The sequence below is a fragment of the Harpegnathos saltator genome, unplaced genomic scaffold (assembly GCF_003227715.2).
Source record: "Harpegnathos saltator strain DR-91 unplaced genomic scaffold, Hsal_v8.6 scaffold480, whole genome shotgun sequence".
Taxonomy (NCBI): Eukaryota; Metazoa; Arthropoda; class Insecta; order Hymenoptera; family Formicidae; genus Harpegnathos; species Harpegnathos saltator.
Genome location: NW_020230294.1, coordinates 309,867 through 333,366, shown reverse-complemented (window position 1 = coordinate 333,366; position 23,500 = coordinate 309,867). Strand labels below are relative to the sequence as shown.

At 51.4% G+C, this 23,500-nt stretch overlaps 1 protein-coding gene across 1 annotated transcript in view; it reads right to left on the bottom strand.

Moving 5' to 3' along the window:
• The window catches only part of pxb (putative Hedgehog signaling attenuator pxb), a 454,145-nt gene extending 436,996 nt beyond the window's left edge, over positions 1-17,149 (bottom strand). The window contains exon 1 of the mRNA XM_025302251.1: positions 16,430-17,149. The gene's annotated coding sequence lies outside the window, so the exon portion shown is untranslated. The remainder of the gene's footprint in view (positions 1-16,429) is intronic.
• Positions 17,150-23,500: the final 6,351 nt, after the last annotated feature.

Here is a 23,500-nt window from a genome sequence, read left to right as displayed (position 1 = left end):
ACCGCCGATTAGAAAGCGAACATTCGAGAACGATAGACCCGCGGATCAATAATCCGAGACAACGCCGACGCCGTGCACTGTAACATTTTTAAATCCATGATTAAGACGCGGCAGGCGGGGGCAGGGGGAATCCCACGGGAACCCGGCGGGACCGTTTCAGGGGGCTGCGGCGGAGCGAGGCGGATTCTATCTCTTCGCCCGGTGATATTATCGCCCGGAACTATTTTTTACCCCAGATGTGGAGGGGGAAGCGAGGGGGCGAACGACGGAGAAATCGCTCCCGCCTCGCGTTGATTAGTTCTGTTGCGATATCTCTCGACCCCACACCTTCGGGTCCCTCGAGAAAACGGAGGCGAGAACGAGCAGGGTTTCCTCCTCCTCCTCCTCCTCCTCCTCCTCCTCCTCCTCCTCCTCCTCCTCCTCCTCCTCCTCCTCCTCCTCCTCCTCCCCCTCCCCCTCGCGTCTAGCCGCCGCTCCTCGTTCGCGATTTTCTTCTCTTTCTCTTTCTCTCGTCGTCCCTCACCCACCCTCACCTTTTCTCCCGAGGATCGCCGCTTCCCGCTTTCCTCCTGACCGAAGAGGATTAGGTGGAGCGGAAATCATTCGTAGAACAACAGTGTAAACCCCGCTGTAGCGACGGGCCCGCTTGGACTGCTCCCTCCCCTCCCCTCCCTCTTCCCAGCCCGCGAAAATAGCGTTACGCCATATTAAAGAATGACTTTGGAGGGCGAGAAGATGGTCAAAGGAGGAGTCGTACCTTTGGGAGCGCCCGGGAACGCCCTGACGTTATTTTCCCACACGCTCGTCTGTAACCGTAATTTATTTCGGAAAGGGAAACAAGAAATACGCGGAGGGAATGTACGTGTCGCGGCAACTTATTACCCGGTCGTAAACGTAATCCGAATTCCGAAACGGGAAAGCGAACTCGAAATATCGCCGGGAATCTAGAGGGGGGATGCCTCCTTCGAAAAATTTTCAATTTAAGTTTTGGAATTACTCCGTGTCCCGTCCCCCCTTTCTCTCTCTCTCTCTCTCTCTCTCTCTCTCTGACACACACAGCGACCGATTCTAGAAAAAGTTCTTACTTTCTCGTCCAAGCTCCGCCGTACGTTACCCGGCTTACTTCCGTTAAATGGCATACGTGCCCACTGACCGACTGTTCGGTGACGAATATGCGGTTACAGGCCGTTCCCAAAAGAATCACGCGCCGGCGATAAGAAAACCGGCGCAGCGCGCGGTGAAGAGATATTCGCGCTAGCGGCGACCTACGTATAGTGCAGGGTGAAAAATCCTCCCGGCCGTCGTCGTGCGCGACGTGATTTACTTGGCGGGGGCGCGAGAGTCCGCGGAGAACCACCCTCGCCTCGACAGCCGCGCGTAGTAATCTCGCTGAAACGTCGTTTTAACGCGGCAACGCGCACACATGAGCGCGCGCGGTAATGTCTTCGTTTGTTTAGCTCAACGTTAAACCTCTTCTGCCAAGCCCCAAGCCCCTTCCTCATTCCACGTGACACAAATGCGTCTTAGAGAGACCGGATCGGCATTAAGTCGCGTCGTCAATTTATCATTTCCCTCGATCGTGCTCATCGGCGCGGTTCAAAGGAGAACGAAGAACTTTCAATTCTATTGAGAAGAGATCCGTTATACGTAGAGTAGAGTGCACACGCGCACACCCGCGCAGAAAGACAGCGTACAAATAGGAATACGTTTCTCCAACGGTGCGAAAATATTCTAGAAAAACGTGAGAGCTTGATTGAAAGTGTCGGAAGGAGGTTGAAACAGGGTTGAAACAAAAGGAACGCCCATGGTTCGTAGGGTTAAGGGAATTCTAAAGCGCAGCGAATGTTTCATCGCGGATGTTACGCTTCACTCTCTTCTGCGTTTCTTCTTTTTTTTTGTTCTCCCTTTTTGAGGCGAGAATACACCGCCTCATAGACGCTGCTCAATTATTTCGCAGCTTCGTTTTCGGTTTGAACGGACCTGTATTGTATCTCTTGAACGAGTGGCGCGTTCGGCGTGATAGATAACGGAGTGGTCTCGCCCTCGCTCGCTCTCTCGCCAACTCCGGCCCGCCGCCAATAAATTATTCGACGCGTTGTTTTCCGCCGAGCGAAGATCGCTCGAGCCCCCTGCCGCCGGCAACAGAAGTAGAAATAGCGAGCGGCGAGACGGCGCGAGCGCGCGAAAACACGAGGGATGACCGCAGGAGTAATCCGATGTTGTATCGGTCGGTCGCGATATTCCAGTTTATGGGGATTTTAACAGGAGGGTGGAATCGCGAGGGCGCAGCGGAGATTTCGCACGATGATGCTTAATCCGCGGTTTTCGCTTCGCGATTGAAAATGCCGCGTTTGCGAGTGTGAAGATACGAGCAAGCCAAACTTATCGGCGATAGTGTAAAAATCGAACGAACAAATCGGTGCGTTCCACTTGCATCTAAGGTGTCCCGTGATCAAAAATAGGCTCTATAGTATTTGCAAAAGCACAGACGTTTCTAAAGAGGAAGGTGGACGAAAGTGAATATCGCGATCAGCCTTTATTTGTTTTACACGGAAATACGATAGCGAGAACTGTTGTAACGCTTAAAGATTCAATTTCGAACTTTAACGAAGACTTGTATACTTTACATCGTTCGTGAGATAAAACTCATCTAAAATTACGTAATAAAATCCCGCCGTTTGCGTTGTTGAAACTCAATCTGTCTGAATGGGAGAAGGGGTGGATTAATTTACAGTTACATGTAACTTTATAATTATAATTCGGCGGTTAAAATTTTCGGTTAAAATTTTCGCGGAAGATATAAGACCGGAGCCTGAGCGAGTCTGCCGAAAGGGAATATACATGTATTCCTTGAATTTTCTGCGAGCGTTGCGAAACACTTTGTATCATCTCGAATCTCGTTAATCACCGGTTATATCCGAGTCGATCTTTAGATTGAGTTATATATCAAACGCCTCGAAAAAAAGATAGACCTTGTCGCTACCCACCACTTTTCATCGAGACTTCCCTCCCCCTCCCTCGATGGTATCGAGTCTGTGAAGAAGAAAGAGCTTGCTAACGTAACGTCATTGCACCCCATGATGGAAATCGGTTTCGAATGAATGGGGGATGAAGCAGGGCGAAGCCACAGTGAAACGCGGGAGGCTGACCGAATTTACGTAGGAAGAAGGGCACGCCGCGACGAAGCTGGAGATTCGCGAGGGGGTGGTAGCTCGATCTCTGGCTGATACAGCCGATGAACAAAAAAAAAATGGGGCCCTCCCCTTATTTAGTAGCCAGATGCGCATACATCCGATCCAATCACGGGCGTTTATTCAAGCTGTTTGCCCGACGACGCGACGAGAGAATGTTTCTTCGCTCTCGTAGCGAGTCGAGAGCGAAAAATTGGGGAGTGTTTTATTTTTTTATTGTGTTTTATTTACCCTGGGAAAAGACCAGCTTCCGCTCGTTGAATATATTACGCTAACAAATTGCTGTCTGCTCGTGTTGATTAATATCGTAATTGGTCTCGCGATAAATTCTTCTAAAATATATGATCGCGTTAATATTACATACACATAAAATACAGTATCCTGTATGAGAAAATCGAGAAGATTTAATATGCATGTATTTACCAAAATCGCCAAATAATTCATATCGTGTGTGATAATAAATGATAAATTGCATCAAAACTATCATTCGGCTAATTAGCGTGTTTAATAATCTTGTATTTTAGACGTACAATTAGTCTTTCTTCTTCTCTTCTGGATATCGAAAGTTGCAAGTTGAGAATCTTCTCGGTTGTCGGACAAATTCGTCCTTAAGAGTGATATCAAAAAATTCCGACCGGTTCATTGTGCCGCACGTGCGAAAATTTCGGCCAATTATCGGCGAATGTACGATGCAAAAGTCACATGGAGTCGAGATGAAGTCACCGCGAGACGCGAGGGGGAAAATCCTACGTACTATTCGGCAGCTCGAACTTGCTATTCCTACGGTTAATCCCGTTTCGCGTCGAGTGTATTGCAGGGCGTCTCTGAAGAGCTCGTTGTCTCGACCCTCGCGGCGCGACAGCGTCATCGCGACTCGAAATCGGATTCGATTGCGCGAAAGTAATTTCGGTGAGTGGGAAGTCGGCGCTTGTAAGCGAGAAAGTAGCCGTGTGGCGTAGGGAAACTACGCCTTCGCCCTTCGCCCTTCGCCCTTCGCCCTTCGGGGCGCCGGTGACTTTATTTTATTCTGGAGATCCGGAGAGAAGTTGTTCAGCACGGAATTTCCTATTTATCGCGATCGGCACTCCCCACGCGGCCAATTACCTCCCATTCGACGAGAAGTCGCGACTCCGTTTATGGAAAGTAGATTAGTAACGGAAACTATATTTATTTATATGTATAACACGGCGGGCACGGCTTTATCGTCTTTTTGCTTTCTAACGATGAATTACGAACAATAATCTCTCTTCGTGGATAATCTCTCGACGTATTGTGACTTTTTCTCCGCGGATTTTCGTATTTCCAATTGCGACTCAAGATCAAATCAATCTCGCTCGATCCCATTTAGTTTCGACAGATTTTATTTGAGAATCGCGAAACTTCGACTTGGGCTTGAATTTTTCTCCCTCTCTCTCTCTCTCTCTCTCTCTCTCTCTCTCTCTCGGCCAGAGAAAGGTCTTATTTTCGCACAAATCGCACATGTAATTGTCATCGTCTGGAATCAGCAAGAGTCGCGGGAGCAAACTTCCGAGCCGAACTGACTTTCACCCTGAGCATACACGACGTCTCGACGTTCTCGTTAAAACACAATTGACTCGAAATTTATCGGCTGCCGTGTCTCAGCCTTTACGAATGCCTAGCACGATATCTCGAAGTAGTCGCGGGTCCAGCCGCGCATTGTACCGGATACGTCGCGTGCAAACGACACCGCGTTCCTTGCGTGTGCGAACTCACGTCGGTCCGGGGAACAGGCTCTCGAGGGCGACGATTAACGTTACGGGATCGGTTGCGACAGCAACGTATAACAGCTTGGCGATCGCATATCGCTCCACGCGCGTTTACACTGTGATAACGAAGGCGCGTTCATGCGAGACGACCGATAGCACGTTCAACTACCGGGAACAAACGGCAGTTGTTGCATTCGAAGCCGATGACAGTCGACACTCTGAGTGTACAGCTCGATAACTCGGGACAATCGGTCTCTCGGAGAAGCGATGTTTGCGCAGAGGAGAAGCCGGAGCGGCGATACGTAAACGCCGCTTCTTTCGGGAAATAACGATAAAGGCGACTTTGTCGCGCAGGCGAGTCGTCGGCGCACGCTCTCTAATCCCAGATGGACGATGGATGGAAGCACTCGTGCCGGATGTGAGTGACTTTTTGTCGAGATGTATCGTCAATTTGTTGACATAATTTAATAACAGGCATCGTGAGTATCGACGTAAGACATACCTCAAAGATTTAGTCAAATATATCAAGTCTATGTGTTTATATTGCACAACTTCTTCCAATCCAATCTTTCGAATTTATACATGTACAATTTTAAATAATTATTAACTCATTAATTAATTATGCGCTTTGAAGGTGACGAAATGTCGTGCAAATGTCGTGCAGCGTAATTGCATTGTATTAATTTCTTTATTTCTCACACCAACAGAATGCAACTTTCACTGCGTTTCTCTATTCTTTTTTCTTTGCCTCCGCGAGTGCTTTCGAATTTGTACGCAGCATACGCAAATATCACGTATATATATCGCTGTGTTTTACGTATAATTCATGCCGACTATCCGCGTGATTTTTCATCTCCATTCTAAAATTTCGATTGTTCTCGTAACCACGTATTCGCTATTTATTATGCTCGCTTTTGCCAAACGCGTCTGTACATTCTCATAACATACGCGTACGCCGTGCGTACGCAAGGTATTCGGCATAAATTTTGATATACGTATCGGGGAGCGTTAACGACTGATTAATAACAACGACAATCGCGGCTCTGATAATAACCACCGGTAATTCCGCGAATGCCTGCATCGGCACGCCGCTGATCGTATTGAATTGCGATGCCGGCTGCGGCGGCGCACCGGGGCGTAATCTTTTATTCGCGATGTTGAATTTGCAAAACATCCGTAGGAAGCGATGACGTGTACCCACCGCAAAAATCACGTCACGCCGGATGTTAAGCCGCGTCCACGCCGCGCATTCATTCTTCGTCGGGTTCAAACCCAAGTAATATTGCGCGGACAATCATAACGAATCAAACGAATGAATCGCAAACGAACGAATGATCGGCGGGAATTCGCTCACGAAAGGAGGAAACGAACGTGAAAGTAGCGCGCACACGTAAGAGCTATCGTAAGAGCTATCGAACATAATTTACTGAACAATCGACGATAGGACACGCAGATAACAAGTCGCAAATTGCAAATCAGCTCGAGCGACACGACCATCGAAGATAAGGAGAAAACATACGGAGATATTTGTCTTTACCGTTTAATTTATTTCGACGAGACGCGCGCGCGCGCGCGGGCGCCTCTCGTGGGAACTCGCCAACATAACTTGTCGAGCGAACCGCAATTTTCGTCGACGATGGTCGATCGATCCGCGGCACGATCGACGACTACGGACGATAGACGAATTCGTTTCGGGCACGATACAGCCCCGCTTTGTTTACGGCCGAATAAAGTCACGAGCAAGCGAAGTCGCGCTGCTCGCGCGCGAGTCGGGGTGTCTGCGTAACGGCGCGTATTTTGCGCGCGCGTACGCGCGACTATGTGTAACATTTTCACCCTCATACATAGAGATATGGGAGTGATTTACATACATATCAGTTTCATTTCGCTCGAACCCGACCGTTCGCCGCCCTTACGATACGCCACCACGCGCGCTTCCACGCGGACTTCGCGTCGGACGGGCCAAAGGGGGTGGAGCGGGGCTCACTGTGAAACGGCGCCGTGGAAACCCCATAGAGCGGCACAGATGCCGCGCTCTCGGCCGAACAATGTCCGTAACGAAGGCGCAGAATGCGTTATTATTATTCCTTTAATTCGATTTTAGCCGCGCGCGTACGCATGGCGGTCGCGGTCGTCGCGCGAAAGCCCGAAGACCGCGAAGTGCGGAACGACGTGAGAGACCGCGGCTCTTTTCTCGCGAGCGACGAAGGATACTCGATTTCGGGAGGAAGACGATTCTTCGCAGGTTCGACGACGGTCGGATCGACGCTACGATACTCTGATCCGTTGTATCAATCGACATGTCTCATTAATTAACATATGCGCGCGCTATGCATTACGCGCAAAATGTCACGAACTGTGTTAGTATTTAACAAGTTACATTCACGCTCAATGGAGAGCCAATTAAATAAGGTGAAATATATGTGCGCCAGCAATCGCCCTGATTACCGTATCATCGGTCGCATAATCACCGCTTAGCTCTCCGGCAATTAATGGAGAACGACGAGATTCGAAGCGCGGAGAGACCTGACAATAACACGGAAGCTTGAAATTGACGGCCAGTCCAAATCTGGCAAATCGCAGCCGATGTTAGGTGTGAACGGAATTTATTTACTTAATAGAATTTAACTTAATATTAGAACTTAATATTTATTTAATAGAAAACACGGTTTTACCGCGTAACACGCGAGATATAATTATTCTCATCGCGTGAGAGTTTCGAGGTGAACAAAAGGCAGGAGGGAGATGGAATTGCATAATTGCAATTGATAAATCGCGACTGCACTGTGATCATCAATAAGCGTGTGTCTCGTTAAAATCCATCGGAATAATAACTGACGTGCGACTTTTGTGTGGGCAGAGGAGGGGGGACACCGACGAGACAGACGTCCCGCGCGGCTCGAGTGGACGAGACGCCTCCGCGTTCGAGCTTCGAAAAGCCGAATGTTCGGTGGTGCGGGGGGAGAGGGGAGAGGGGCAAGAGCGTAAAATAAATAACGACCGGTGCGCGTCCGGTCGATCCACACGCGACACAGGGTTACGAGAATTCCGTTCGGCCGCCACGACGGAATATCACCCACACGTTCAAATGTACGCGGCTCTGGCCGAGAGAGCGTCGCGGACGAATCCGGTTTCCGCCTTTATTCCCACGTAATGGTTACACATCGAGACGCGCAACAGCGGGCGTCTATGAATAATGAAGAAACGTCCAATGGATTCGAAAAGCGAAGGGCAAACTCGCCGCGCGAGAGGGAGCTAAGAACGGCTTTTTTATGGGGAACGATGAAAAGAGACGCGTCCGTTGACCGACGAACAACGAAGCGCGGTATGTCGAGTCGATACCGCGAGAGTGGCGAGATATTCTTCTTTTTCGTGCGGTTTTATCGTGATTGTTATTAATTCGGGTTGACGTGGGAGAGAGAGAGAGAGAGAGAGAGAGAGAGAGAGAGAGAGAGAGAGAGAGAGAGAGAGAGAGAGAGATTGTAAAATTTTTGTGTCGTTTATGACAATTATCCGTTTTCATTTCCAACGGTGATGGTGTGTTGTACACGCGAGGTCGTTACCCCGCAAGCGCGATGAATCCTCCGTCATCCTCTGGCAGGACAATTTGTTTGTTGTAAAACCATTAGCGATAAAGCAGACAATTAGAACGAAACACTAGAGCGAAAACGTTGGTAATAGGGAAGTTGAAAAATTGGATGAGCAGATAGTAAGAGAGCTCAATGGTATTGTCGCTTCGGCAGTTTGTCGAATGAATTGACTACCGTAATGTCGTTTCCCTCGTTGCGACGGCAATTATCGTTGAAGTATCGCGAAGTTTATTTCTATATATACGCGTAACGAGCGAAAACACACACACACACAATTAAATTTATCGAGACGAAGCGAAAATCTAAAAAGAGGAGACACCATTGGAGATGGAGATAGAGAGAGAGAGAGAGAGAGAGAGAGAGAGATCGCTCGAATTTTCCGCGGATAATCTCCCACTTCAGAATTCTGGGCGCGGCTTGCGACTCGATCCGTTGAAATAACGTCAATGAAGTAACCGGCTGAAACACCCTGAAATCCTATTAGTGAGTACAATGGAATCGCGCGATGACGGTACTCACTCGACGAGTCCCTCGTTCGACGAGGACTCGCCTACAAGAGGGAAAGAAAGGGGGAAAAGGGGAGCGCGCGAGAGACAGAGAAAGAGAGTGTGATTGATTCCTTAATAATCGCGTTGCAGGATTTTGGCTCCGCCCTCGCACGAGAGAGGGCGGTTCGATAATGCAAATTTCAGGCACAAGTGGTAGTCGTGGTAATTATGTATGGGGGTGTCGAGAGAAGTAGGGAGGGGTAGAGAGCAGGAGAGTGACAAGGGCTCAACTAGAGAGCGAGAAAGAGAGGAAGAGTGTGCGTTGCGTGTGTGTATGTGAGAAACAGAGAGTGGAGAAGGAGGAGAAGGAGAGGCAGAGAAAGAGGGAGAAGGAGTGGAAAGCAACACCGCGACACAAGGTACAAGCATAGGGGTGTCACTCGCAGCTGTTTCAACCCCATGCAACGCGAACGAACCACCACACCCCGCGAAACGAATGAAGGAGCAGCAACAGTCACTCAGTCATTAAGGGGCGTAGATCGTCCTTTGATTGCGGAGGCTGAGCCTAACTCTTCCTCTCGCATTTTTCTTCCCCGTGCAGGGACGGACCTGATTTTTCGAGGGGGCTAATATTTCTCGTTTTATCGACTCGTAATTTTGAATCACAGCAATTTTTTCGATCATTCGCTTATTTTTTGACTTTTTCGGCAACATTAAGATCTCACGATCTCAAGAGTTGCAGCATTTTCTTAGCAGAATATCGTTAGCGAAGTATAAAATTATAATGCCATGTGCGTTTTATTTCCTCTGTCTCTCTCTCTCTCTCTCTATATATATATATATATATATATATTTGTATGTGTGTGTGTGTGTGTGTTAAAATTTACGCACCGCAAACAACAGGGAAATGTTTCTGAACAAGATTATGTATTTCGTTAGCTTCCATATAGATCCGTTCCTCGACTTGTATCTTAATATCGAGCTTATACTACACAGAGAGAGAGAGAGAGAGAGAGAGAGAGAGCTCGGGGAAGGCCGGAGTTGGTGTCGCGGTGTTGGACCCTCGGTGGTTCACTCGAGTAACCGCGTTGCGCAAACAAAACGAGTGAGACGAGCAGACACGCACTCGAGCCGCAAGCACGGGGAAATCTGCGTCGAAGCTCGCCGGGAAGCTGTCGTTCCGAGACGACTGGAGTTCGACCGCGACGGCTCGAGGACGAGTCGGTTTAGAGGGTGAAATGCGCCGCCACGCAGAAGAGCCCGTGTAATAATTCCAGACACGGCTCGACGTGTTTGTGCACGAGTCTCATTATCCCCGTGTAATTGTGAGTCGTATCGTACCGCACGGTACTTTATTAAAAAAGAGCAGAGCGCGTCTCTGTTTCAGCGGCTTGACTCGTTGGCTGTATCAGAAATTGAAAGAAAGAAATCTTTCGTATCGGTACTAGAGAGAAATGTATTTGTGCGCAAGATACTCTTCTCTTCGGCACGCACGATGAGTGTGAATTTCGGGCGCGTCGTTAACGCTAAGACAACGTCATAAGGATAGATCCGTCCAAGTCCGTCACGCGTGATACACGAGTATAATGATAAAGGTAGAAAGGCGTTCGTTAATAGCGCTTCATTACTGGAGTGCGGAAGTGCAGATTAACGAGCCGAGCAATTATTTGTATTATCCCGTAATTATAACGCGTTATTATAAACGTAATAGTCGCATCATTTGTACCTGGCTAATTACGCGCGCGTGCGCTTGCGAGCGCACGGCCGCACGTTTGTATGTAGTTCACTGTATAACGTGCGATAAATATGTAATAATCGTCGGTCACAGCGCGTTGTTTTCCCGAAAATCCAGTTATTTTGGCGTCGACCCAGGCTGCGCACCGGTCGATAACCTCGTTCGCATAATTACCGCGAAAGCAGCAGCCGGTTTTCGCAGTTGCGTTTATTCGACGGAGGAGCTCGACACGCAAGTAGTGCAAGCGCGGAATTCACCGCTCGACGGCGGCGGAAACGCGCGCGCGAGACGCGCTCACGCGCGTTGCCGCCGTATTAATGTTACGCGATAAATCGCGCGCGTGCGGTGCGGTGCGGTATCGATACATATGCCGGAATCGAGTCGATACACGGTAAATCTGACCGGTGGAAGCGGTGTATGCTAAAATAACGCGCTTCCACTCCGATGATTTATTATCCAGGCGTTCCGCTCGGAATTCTCAGGTGACTGTTGACCCCGCGCGCGCGAAAAATGTGCCGGCTCGTCGTCTCGCGCGCGCGCGCGTCGTCAATGGAGGAATCGCGAGGTGTAACCTCGGCTTTAACACGCAATCGCATAACAGTTGGCAGCTCGCGCTATCACGTCCCGTTTTACCTCTCTAAAGCATAATTATGTTCCTTTGTACACGACCGCGAAAGAAATGAGCGGGTACACGCTCGGCGCTCGCTTTTCCGCTCACGGGTGGTGTATTCACGCTAGAAGCTCGGACGCTTCGAATAGAGCGGGCTTTCACGAACGTCGAAGAGAAGCCTTCCGGTTACTTCGTATTGTCCCAATTCGTTGGAAATACGCGGACGACGTGACTCGTCGGAATATTTGCGAGCCCGGTTGGGTAACCCGGTTGGGTGCAGCGGTGTCTTCGACCCGGCGCTCGTGTTGCCGAAGCCGCACTTGGAACGTCTCCAGGACGTCCACGGCGACTCAACAAGCGCTCGCTCGCGCGCTCACGGGCGCGACTCTCGCAGCGAGTACTTATTTTTGCGACGAGCGCGCAGGGCACCTTGGTTCGGTCGGGGTATAAATTAGATAGACTTGTCACCGCTCGCCGTCGCTAAATAATACTTAGCGGCTGGATTAACGCGCGGTCTTTAGCCGCGCGGCCGACCCTCCTCCGCTCGCGGCGCGGTTTCCGCGTGAGCCGTGAGGCCGACCTCCTATTTCACGGTGGACGAACTCGTTCGGAGACGATTTACGGGCACGGGCGTGAACGAAACCGTCAGGGAGACGCCGCTGTGTCGAAAGAACACACGGGGGAAAAATAAGCTCCGGTGATTTGCGCGTGATTAATGCTCGGCGGATTATAGACGCTGCCGCCCACGCGTGTGTGGCGCTTCCCGGCTGTGCGTGTGTGTGTTGTCGAATTTACAAAATAATCACTCGAGGAAAATAAGCTCACCATCTCTCCATTTGACAAAGTGGCTTTCGAACGCGCGCGTTTATTCCTTGCTTGATCCGTGGCTGACGCTGGCTGATATCTCCTCCGAAGATTTCAGCATCGTTCTTCGATTAAGTGTCCTTTGAGTGTCCTTTGGTGGAAAATTTCAATCTCCACTCTGATCAGCCGAAATGGGAAAAAGTGATCTCTGTCATAACATTGTGGCGCTACGTTGGAAAAAATCCTCGTCCTTCCTTGCGCATCTTCACGCTCTGCTCCTTCGCGACTCCATTTGACGAAATTTTCCAATTCGGATCCAATTCGGAGGGAACCGCTTTTACTTATCATATTGCGCGTCTCTCTCTCTCTCTCTCTCTCTCTCTTTATCTCTCTCTCTCTCTCTCTCTCTTTATCTCTATATATATATTTTTTTTTTCTCTCTCTTTTTCCCATCCAGTCCTTAAAATTTCAAATAAGGTATTAAAAACGCCAAGGTAAAGATCCTCGTACCGACCTTGGCGCGACCGAATCGACACGCGGTGGTATCTCGGAAAATTCGATTGTCGTGTAAAGGAGCTTGTAAACAGGTTCGTTTCGGGAAACTTATTACTTCCTGCCGTTGTCCGGCCGCGCGCTCTGCTTACGACATCGCTTGTTTGGGACACGTTTCAGGCTCGCGCGCATTTATTTTCGACGCTGACGACGACGAAACGGTCGACTCGAATATCGATTATGGACAGTCAGGGAGGGGTGAGAGGGAAAAAGGTGTTAATGAGGCATCGGTGTCAATATTCTTACGCTTATCCGCCCGACGATAAACGAAAACACAGGGCGCGTCGCCAACACGTTGTAAGATGTTCTGTCAGCCTCGCTATAATTTGTTCGTTAATACGTACCACTAGAATCTTTACTGTAAATATTTGCTCGATAAATTGAAAATTCCACGACCCCGGTTATACCCGGGCACGTGTTTTACGTAAATGCAAAGTTATCGTCGTAGAGGAGTGAGCGAGGTTGGTGGGCGGTAAAGGGAGGCTGGGAGGGAGAGGGAAATCTTATTATACGGGCTCCTTTTGTAAGAATTTATTACGAGAGGGCGCGAGGGTTTCTTTTGAAGAAACACCGCTGTATTATACCGCTTTTGCCGGACTATTAGACAATCTAATTGGCTATTTATTTCCGCCGTTATTATGCATTGTTATTAAATCAAAAGATGAATGAGTAATAATGGGTCTATCATCGTGTCGATCCGCTCGGAAGACGTCCGACGACGAACGCAAATCGAACGTAATAAGATTGCTTTGCACACGATACGAGCGCATGGCGGAAGAAAACCGGCCGGGGCAGTAAAAATCCGATGCTCAAAATGAGCCCTCTGTAGCCGGGTGAATTAAAAATTAAATTTTACTGTCATCGCATATATATATATATATATATATATATATATCTCGGCATCATAATTAATTCAATTAAAGCATAGAAACTCCTAACGCAATTGATTTTCGATGTAATCGACTTCAATAATAGCGACATCGACAAAGCGAGAAATGTTTGCCGCGCGAAATGTGAAATTTCCATTAATTCCGGAAAACTGAATTAAAAATTGGAAAATCCGCCGGGGGGTTCCTCGCGATTAGATCTCCGCGCACGGGTTCAACGAGCCGGGAGAGACGGTCTCGCCGAGCTGAATTTCGCCAACGTGCATGCACACACGCTGTTTCAGCTGTCGACTCCGTGTTTCCAGTTTGTAAATTATTAATACACTTATCACGCGACCGCACGCGAGAAGGGCGTGTTTATCTTCCGGATAATCAGCGGGGACAGACCGTTCTACAAGCCGCCGCGCCGGCGGGCGCTCTCGCGTGCACTTCGCGATCGCTCGAATAGAAAAGCGAAAATAAAATCGTCGTAATCGTTGCCGCGAGCGAGAGAGGCCGTCCGTTGGCCTCCAGCCGCCGCTGGTCGCAGGTACAAGAGAGTCCTTAATCAGGAGACTCTCCTGACGTTTGTACCAGTCAACATTAAATTATCAATACCTCGGACCCGAATAATTGCATCATCGGTCTTATTTGGCAAACACGACAGAGCTTTCGCTCGGATCTCGTATTACATTCCGATATTTCCGCAGGAATATTGCACAACGTGCAAAATAATATAATATCATATATTTCCTTTGCCAACAAGGAAAGTACATTATCATCCCTCGCCTCATCGCGATATATATAGCGGCCCGTCGAATTAAAGCGACCGTTCGATGCGACTCGCGCGGCCGAAGGAATCTCGGCGCTTAACGCATCTCAATTTCGGCCCTCCTCGAGTATCGGTTTAAAGACGCCGGCCGGCGCGGCCCGAAAGGAGGTCTCTAACGAGCGGAATACACGAGTGCCCATATATGCGCGCATATGCGCTCTCGCTCTCTCGCGAATTATATAGACGGACGCCCACGTCGAGGGGCGGCGAAGGCGAATACCCGTTCGCCTAATGGAGATAAGCCGGGGAGCTACGATGCGGTTTTCTCAGGTGGCGTAATGAGCGAGGACACGGGGTCCTTAATATCGCGGTAGACCTGGCCACGCACGCGGACGCAGGTGCGGCAAAATTGCCTCGCCGTGGAATCTGAGGCCTCTCTGTTCGCGTTCGTGGCGTCGCGTCGCGGCGCGGCGCTCGGTAGAAGCACGCGCGCGAAAACCGAGCCTGCCGCACACACATACACACACACACACACACACACAACATATGTAGGGTGGTTGGAACTGCGCGCTTCCGCCATGGCATCCCCGAGGGCCGGAGTCGTGAATGCCTTTCCTACGGAGCTTGCAACGTTATCGTCGTTGAAATAATTAATCGCGGCTGCGTGTGAGATCGATAGGCGCGCCCGCCGTGCCTCGTTCCGCTCCGGAGTGCCCATAGCATTCGCAAAAACGTAAGCAGGAAACAAATTGACTGAGCACGCTCGATTACTCGTGTTCTCAGTTGCTCGATTCTCCTTGCTGTCCGCGAGGATAATCGAGCGCAGTTGGTCAGTTTGTTTATCGCTCGGGTCTTCTGCGCGCCATGGCTGCTTAACTCGAGGACTCCGAGAGCGTCTCGGAAATACGTACTCGGTATCCTCTTCTCCTTTATGCGATGGAAAGATTCGATTATACACGCTTAATCCCACGATATCCTAGTTATTCGTTCTCGCTCTCGCGAAACACAGGCGCGGAAAGATGCTCGACGAGTCGGCAGCGATTTTTGTCCAACTAGGATTTCCTGCTCGCAACACGAATTGCAAATTCGCTGCGCTGTCGATCGGCCGGATGTGTGCGCGGAATGTTGTCGCGATGGAAGCAAAATATTGTGCAACGGCGGAACGAAGAAGCGGTCGATCGGCTTTGTGTCCGTTGGCTTCAACGGACAAAAGGGCCCGATGAGCATGTCTCTCATTAGCAAAATTTAATTACCGCTGCCGATAATTAATAATTATCTGTCTGTCCCTGCGCGCGATTCTGCGCACGAGCCGGGGCGTTCTTTTTCCGCACGCACGCTCGGCTGAGTATGCACAACTTTTCTCGGAGTTTGACGGAAATGTAATTTGAAGTAACGCTTAATTAAGCGTGTACATGATTAGCCGTTCGAATTTCCCAACCGGAATCGAGAGAGAGAGAGTGCCGTGACAAACAATGGCTGTCTCGCTCTCCGTGCAGCAGCTGTCTCTCATCAGGTCGTCCCGCGATACGAATTAACGTAATGCGGATAAAGAAGAGACTTACTTTCGCGCGAGCGGGGCGAGCTCTCCCGCGCGGCGACGTCGTCGCAGGCCGCAATCGCTCCGTTCCGTACACTCGCGAAATTAATTTGGATCATTATTTGAATCAACGGCGTGCCGCTTGAATCGCGGTTTAGGCGCGCCTCGTTACGCGCGACGCAACATTAATTACTCTCGGCTTCTCCGTGCATTCTCCGAGGGCCTCGGTCGCGCTTCTCGCTCGGTGACGGCCCGAACTCGCGCCTGAGTGCTCGAGCGAATATTCGCGACGTTCCTGTGTGATCCACAAGGAAGTCACCCCCGTATCTCCCTCCTCCTCTCTCCCCACGCCATGAGATAATTTCGAGGAAAAATTCGCAAAAATGAACATCATGTGCGCGAACATTTTTGCTTTACTGTTCGCCACCGACCTGCTCTCGCGAAAATTCGCGCACGCCTTCTCTCCCCTTCTCCCTCCCTTTCTCCCCCTCTCTCTCTCTCTCTCTCTCTCTCTATTTTTCACGCTCGAGGCAAACGCAAGATCCGAGTAAACTCACCGTGCAAATCTGGAGGGAAGCTCCGTTCGTCACGTGCGCCCTGCCGGCATTCTCCGCCCTCCTCCTGTTTGTGACGTTTTCCCTCGCCGGTAGCTGGTCCTTGTGCAGCGTGCGGACGAGTTTCTGGACTAAAGCGCCAAGAATCGCATTCTCAAGCTGCGGAACGCAGTGGTGGCAGTGAGATAGCTAGGAAGAGAATCGTTCGCCGCGCGAGGATCACTGTCGCGCTGGACGAATCGACGTTGAAAGTGAAAGCACTTGTCTAGGAAGCTCTAGGAAGGTTTCCTCCGGTCCGTTACTCTTTTCGACAAACTGGCTGAACGCGCTGATCGACGGGCTTCGACGAGCAACTGTTCTCATGGTGTGTGTCCTATAAATAATCCCAACGAGTCACACACACACACACACACACACACACTCTCTCTCTCTCTCTCTCTCTCTCTTTCTCTTTCTTTTGCCGCAGATCGTATATCGCTATTAAAGTCAACTGCGGGAGCGCAACCGGCCTCTTTATCGAGAGTGGTCACGTGGAAAAGCGCAGAGAATCGTTCGAGCTCGCCGAAGGCGGCGACACATTATCGACCTTCGGGAGGTCGTTAATCGTCCCTCGTTAACGCGTTATCTCGATTCTCGAACTCTTCTCGAGCCGATGCTTCCGTTCGCTCCAGTTACTCTCGTCTCTCTCGGAGAGAGAGAGTTCTCTCTCCCCCTCTCTCTCTCTCTCTCCCTCTCTCTCTCTCTCTCTCTCTCTCTCTCTCTCTCTCTCTCTCTCTCTCCTTCTCTCCGTCTTCCTCCTTATCTGTGTCTCTTTCTCGGCCGCTCTCTTCGTTTTTCTCTTCGGCACGGCTCTCTATTTCGAGGTTTAACCTTGCGCGTCCGCTCGACGATCGCCTACGTCGAGCGTTCTTATTGTCTCGATCAAGCGAATCGGAGCTCACGCCGCGAAGGCAGCCGATGATCGATAAGGCGCTAACGCGCTAATTGGCAGAGACGGAGGCTAGCAATTCTAACCGTCGAGTTAATTATATTTAATTGACGGGCCATTAATTGTATCCTTAATTACAACTGCGAGGCTAGCTCGTAACGCGGTTCTCTTAACGATCTCCCGTAACGATCCAGACGGATGCGATACACGTCTGGGTGGGTAGTCGACGATAGACGGAGAGGGTGCGCGTGGGACTGGCGCGTCGACGGCGACGTCGAAGATAACAAGTCGTTGCTCAAGTTATCCGGGATATTAGCATGAAGCGATATCTCGATGACGGGTCAATCCCGTCCAGAAACAATAGCCCCCGCGCACTTCCGCGAGGTCGCGAGGCCGAGGTCGAGGTCGAGAGGACTCTCGACCGAGCCGCGCGCTCGTCCTGTTCCGCGACTGTTCGCCGGGTAAGAAGGGTTCGTCTGCTTCGAGCACGGTCCCTCAGCGAGGCTTCTTACGCGCCTCGATGCCCTCCCGAGAGGATCGTTCTTCGCTCCTCGGGGACTCGGCCGTAAGACGAGCTTCTTCGCGAAGGGTCGTCGTCCACTTCTCTCCACGAGAGCACCCTTTTTTTCCGGCACGACGGGCGTGCTTTTCAGGTCCGGTCGCCTCTACGCAAAGCTCCCTTATTACTACGATCGATCGGTCACTCCCTTTCTCTCCGATCCGGACTCGTCCTGACGAGCACGCGGAGCTTACCTCCGAGGATTACGCGGCTCGAAGGCCGTCTTTCGCGCAACGTCGACGCGAGTTACGGCGAGTACAAGGGTCCTCGAATCGTGATCAAAAGCTGCACAGCGTCGCCGTCCGTCATCACCGACGACCGCCGGATGATTAGGCACTCTTCGTTGACGGTGCTTTTGCGACGCAGGGCGCGGCGACGTGGAGCTGCACGGCGTGTGTGGTAGGTACCTCTCGAAGCAGAACGCGCTAAGAAACGTTACAGTCTTAAGTTTGACTGGCCTGACGTCGGCCACTGCCAACGTTGGCTCGCTCGGCTCGACACGCCGGCTAACTAACTGTCCGTCGCGAGTCTCGCACGCTCGATTGTCGTCTCGATAGCGGTCCGTTTCGATTTTCCTGCGCGACGTGAGACGCTTGGATTTCTCTTCTCGTGGTCGTCCGCGGGAGGCGGCTTGCTTTCAGATCGCGCGACACTCACTATTCGCGCGGTGTCTGCATTTGACGTCCGGCTCTCACACGCGTTCTTCACGCGTCGTTTAGCAGTCGGGAAACTACGAAGACGTGCACGTCCCCCCCGATGTTCGCATCGCGCGAATCTACGAGCGCGCTCCGTTCGCCTTCGACGGCAGCGAAGCGACTCAAGGTCGATCGACGATTCATCAACAGGACTCGCCAGTGACTCGTAGAACACCGCGAACTCTCGTTACATCTCTCCTTCGTGTCGAGCGCCTCTGCATCCGCTCACGGCGTGCGCGATCTGCGTCTCCTCGGAGAGAGCGGCGATCGTCCTCCGAAGAGGATCGAGGCCAGCGACGTCGCTTGAGCGGGTTCCGTCTCCTCGACGTGGTCGACACGTCACTCGAGGCTCACGCGGACGTCGAACTCGCCCGGAATGACCGTCCGCTCGCGCGAACACCCGGCGGAGGACTCCGAGGACTCCGAGGACCCGGCGCGGAGGAGGCACCTTCGCCGAGCTAGAGGAGAGGTCACCCCGCAGCGAAGCGGGCTCTCGGCGCGACTGAGAGGCTCGGGACCGCGGCGACGAGAGCCACCCCCGCTGCGAAAAGGGGTGGCGGAGGCCCGGGGGTGGCTCTTGTGTAGGTGCGCGAAAGAGGAAGAGGACGAGAACGTGGCGGGGAGAGAGGGAGAGGACGAGGGAGCGCCGTGCGCGCAGCCGCGAGTTCGAAAGCCGGTCCGGCGATATTAATTGCGTCCTCTCTCTCTCTCTCTCTCTCTCTCTCTCTCTCTCTCTCTCTCTCTCTCTCTCTCTCTCTCTCTCTCTCTCTCGCTCTCTCGTTCTCTCGCTCTCTCCTCGCAGCGAGGACGACGCACAGCATCGCGCGTGTCGCGCGAGGACTCGCGAGAGGCATCGCGAGCGCGTTCGCCGTCATTCGCGATGATCGTCAAGGGGATTTCTATCGCACCGCGGGCTCTTCCGCAAGAGGGTTGTTCGTTCGTTCTCAGCATCGCGCGGAGCCTTTCCATCAAACCGACCGAACGCTTCTCTTCCCGAGCGTTAAACCCCGTCTGCCCCTCGCGCCGCCACCGCCATCACCACCACCACCGCCGCCGCCGCCGCCGCCGCCGCCGCCGCCGCCGCCGCCGCCGCCGCCGCCGCCGCCGCCGCCGCCGCCGCCGCCGCCACCACCACCACCTCACCCTCTCGATCGCTGCGCCTACCCTGAAATAATGGACGGATAATCTGTTCTGGCGTGGTCCCGCCGGGACTAAAAGGTTCCTACGAATTCGTCAGGCACCCCTCGCCGTGCTGCTCTCTCTCTCTTTTTCTCTCTCTCTCTTTCTCTCTCTCTCTCTCTCTTTCTCTCGCACACACACACACACACACACACACACACACCCTGTTTCCGTTGTTTTCTCAACTTTTCCGACCACTCGCTCGTTCGACCGAAGTTCCTTCCCTTCCGCGTCGGCTGCAGCCTCTCGTTCTCTCGGGATACCCGCGAGAGGATGCTGACCTCGAGGTTGCTCGAGGGAGCAGCGTCGCGTCGAAGAGGTTGGCCGTTGTTCTGGAGAAATATGTCGCGACTTTATCCGCGCGTGGCAATCTCGCGGTCTGACGATTCGAGTCGTTTTAATCCCGCTAAGCTGACGGTTTGTCGTCGGCAAACGGAGAGTCGCGCCGCGCCGCGAAAATCGTCACCGCGCGCGTTCGCGAAGAACGGAACACGGCGACAATCGGCGTATATGTAAGATTTACGTCTCCGTATCTGTTGCGCTTTTTACACACGCGACGTCGCTGAAATGCCTTTGAGTCGCGCGATTCAGGCGTCTCCAAGTCGAGCGCGCGGCGAATTTAGATATTCACGACTTAAATGTCGCGTAAGCGGCGTTTGACAGCCTGAAAATCTGCCTGAAAATGTGAATATTTGAGATACCTACATCAGGGAAGTGGAGACGCGCGCGGTTGAAGGACGAACGAGGATAAAAGTGAAGTAGCTCGCGCGATGTCGAGTCAATCGGAGAGTAATAATCGTGAATTCCAATCGGCGATCGCATTCCGACGCGCGAATATTCAAGCCGCAAGCGCGGGACATCAATAGCGCGCGCCGCGAGTGCACCGCGTTTAAATAGAACGGGAGAGAGATACGTGACTCGACGGCTGAAATCGGCCGGCTGTGCCCGCGATTCTCCTTATTCTCGGCGAATTGGCAACTGCAATTTTACGGGGCGGCGCGCGTCCTCGCCGGACATTGGGCCTGAAATAATATCGACTGCCTGGCGAGTATTTTCGCTCGAGTCAAGCCGATGCGACCCACCTCGCGTCGTCGCGTCCATTCCGCATGGACACTCGGGACGTACGAGGCTTAAAATCCTTTCCGGCGGAATAAACGGTGGATGAGAGGCTGTGACGCGGCGCGCCTTTACTACCGCGTTTGCATAGAAAGCACATTTCACGGGCCCGAAAACGGCGGGCTAGGTAGGTGTCCCGCTCGGCCCTCGTCGGCAGTTCCGCTGGCGAGGCTCGCAATTAGAAGTGTAGCAGCCACGCCATAAACATAAAGCCGTTGCATGGCACACCGCGCGCGCCCACGTCGCGCGCTCCTCCGGACTTTACACCCGGCAGTCGTAACGACGACACGTGTGAAAGTCCGACGGTGCGCGCACGACCGAGCGCGCGAACGCCCTTCGTCCATGAATAAGGAAGATGTACGTACGCGCGTGGCCCTTTCACGCTTACGAAATCTGTAATTTATATCTACGAGCGAGACGCGCTCGGAATCGGGTCGGAAACGCGCGTCACCGCGCACACACACACACACGCGTACGAGAAGGCGTGAGGCGAAGTGGTATCGGAAGAAAGAAGGAATTCGATATGCAATTAGCGAGAGTGTTCGGCGAAATGTTCTCACTGGAATATTACGAATCAGACGGAGCGCAAAAGTAGCTGATCTGGGAAAAATCTGAGCAGACTCTCGCGCGCGCGCGCGATAAAAATCTCTCCTCCGCTCTTTCGTGCCGGATCCGATGCTTGCGGCCGGGACGAGGCATCACGGGTGAATATAATGTTCGCGGCGGAATGCAGAAAAGACGGCGGGAATCCCTCTTAGGCGAAGGCGCGCGGGAGGACGCAAAATTCGCGGTAACTTTCGTAAATGAGAGAGGATCACCGAGCGCGCGCGCGGCGGAAAGTCGCTCGAGGGTGTAGACCCTATTTCGGCGGCGGAAGTCTTCGCGGGAGCCTGTTTCAGGGGCCCTCGGAGGAACTTACGCCGTCGCTCTCGATAGGACTTCTCAATCCGCCTCTCGAGAGAGCCCCGCGGTAAAGACTCGTCAACTCGATCGGGACTTTAAAACAATTTTGATATCTCATCTCTGGCGCGCGCGCGCGCGTCTCTCTCTTCCTAACCCACCCCTACCTGGTCGCCCCCGCCGCCGCCGCCGCCGCGCGACTTTCTGAAAGAGGCTGCCGTGGTACTTTTCAATCTCTCGCGGAAAACTGCGTCATCGTACGATTGCCGATTCGGGCGTGCAGGTGAACGAACGGCGTTCCCCTGGAACTCGCGAGTTCGCGAGTCGAATACATCGCGGACACGCGGCCGAAGCTAATTCTGTGCGAGGGCAAGCGCGTCCGCCGACATCGACGGACTCCATTCCGCGGCTTGTGCGACGATTCTCAAGCCCGTGTCACACTACAGATTGAAGATCAAGGATTGCAAGGATTGAAGATTAGATTTCGACAAATCAACAAACTTCGGTTTTAATTTGCTTTATTCCGATTAGTCAAATTTCAATCTTCAATCCGCAATCCTTTATCTTCAATCCGCAGTGTGACACGGGCTTTACCGAGTCTTTTTCGAGTCTGCGAGATGCGTCGCGTCGCGAGACTCTCGTTATCCGCAAGTGATACCTCTGCAAAAAGATTCGGACGATAGGATTTTGGGAAAAAGTATTAGCAATCAACATTTCGATTATTTCATGCTTTTATATCGGTTGTTTTAATTAACTTTAATTAACCTCTCAAAGAAGAAACTTTTATAATATACGCATATCATCAATCATAAATGTTATATTTTGCCGTGTCTTTCAAATCGCTAAACCCGCAGCAATTCTCAATTTCCATTTCTTCCAATTTTAATTCCGTTAAATTTAATACGCTGCGCCGGGGATATTCTATAGGATATTCTGCAATGTTTCCTTCTCCTTTTTCCGATTGAAGCAGTTAAATGCCTAATGTGCATTTTACGGACGAAAATTGCTCAAAGTTTTCACCCACCCTCTCAATCATGCATACATCCGAAAATTACAATCCACGATAATACGGCTGATTTATGTTTGATATTAATTATATTCATTTGCAAGCAAAACACTACGCAATGATGCGACGGCAATGTAATCCACGTTTATATAATTGCGCTGCTTATTAACACTAAGCTGTCGCGATCCGATTATGTTGGCCATTGGAGAAAAAGCAACACGCTTTTGCGGAATAATTTACGAAAATTCGCCGAGTGCGCTGCGATATCCTCGCAAATCGCGCGCGATCATGGAGGATTTACAGTTGATCGCGCGCCCGATTATGGCAATTCTACCGCTCGATATAAACTCGACTGCTAAGCAACTTCCAACAATGGTCGCGAGTGCACCATGGGCCTTTTGTCCCCGCGGAAACTTTCACAATGTCGCGTTTTCCCATTGAAATCTTAGTTAAGGCTAAGTGACATAATTTCGCGCAATTGGCAAGAGGATTATCCGCGCGAGAAAGTCCGAAATCGGTTATCGAAAGTTCGCTTAGACAGATGTTCTCCCACTCTGGACTTTTTCGGCGGACTAATCGATTTTGAAAAGAACTCGAGGTGCTTCTGGCGACATTTCGCGATGAAACGATAAATCGTCGCTTTCGCGCGTTCAAATTCGCGGAGAAACGAAAGACATTGTTGACGGCGAAC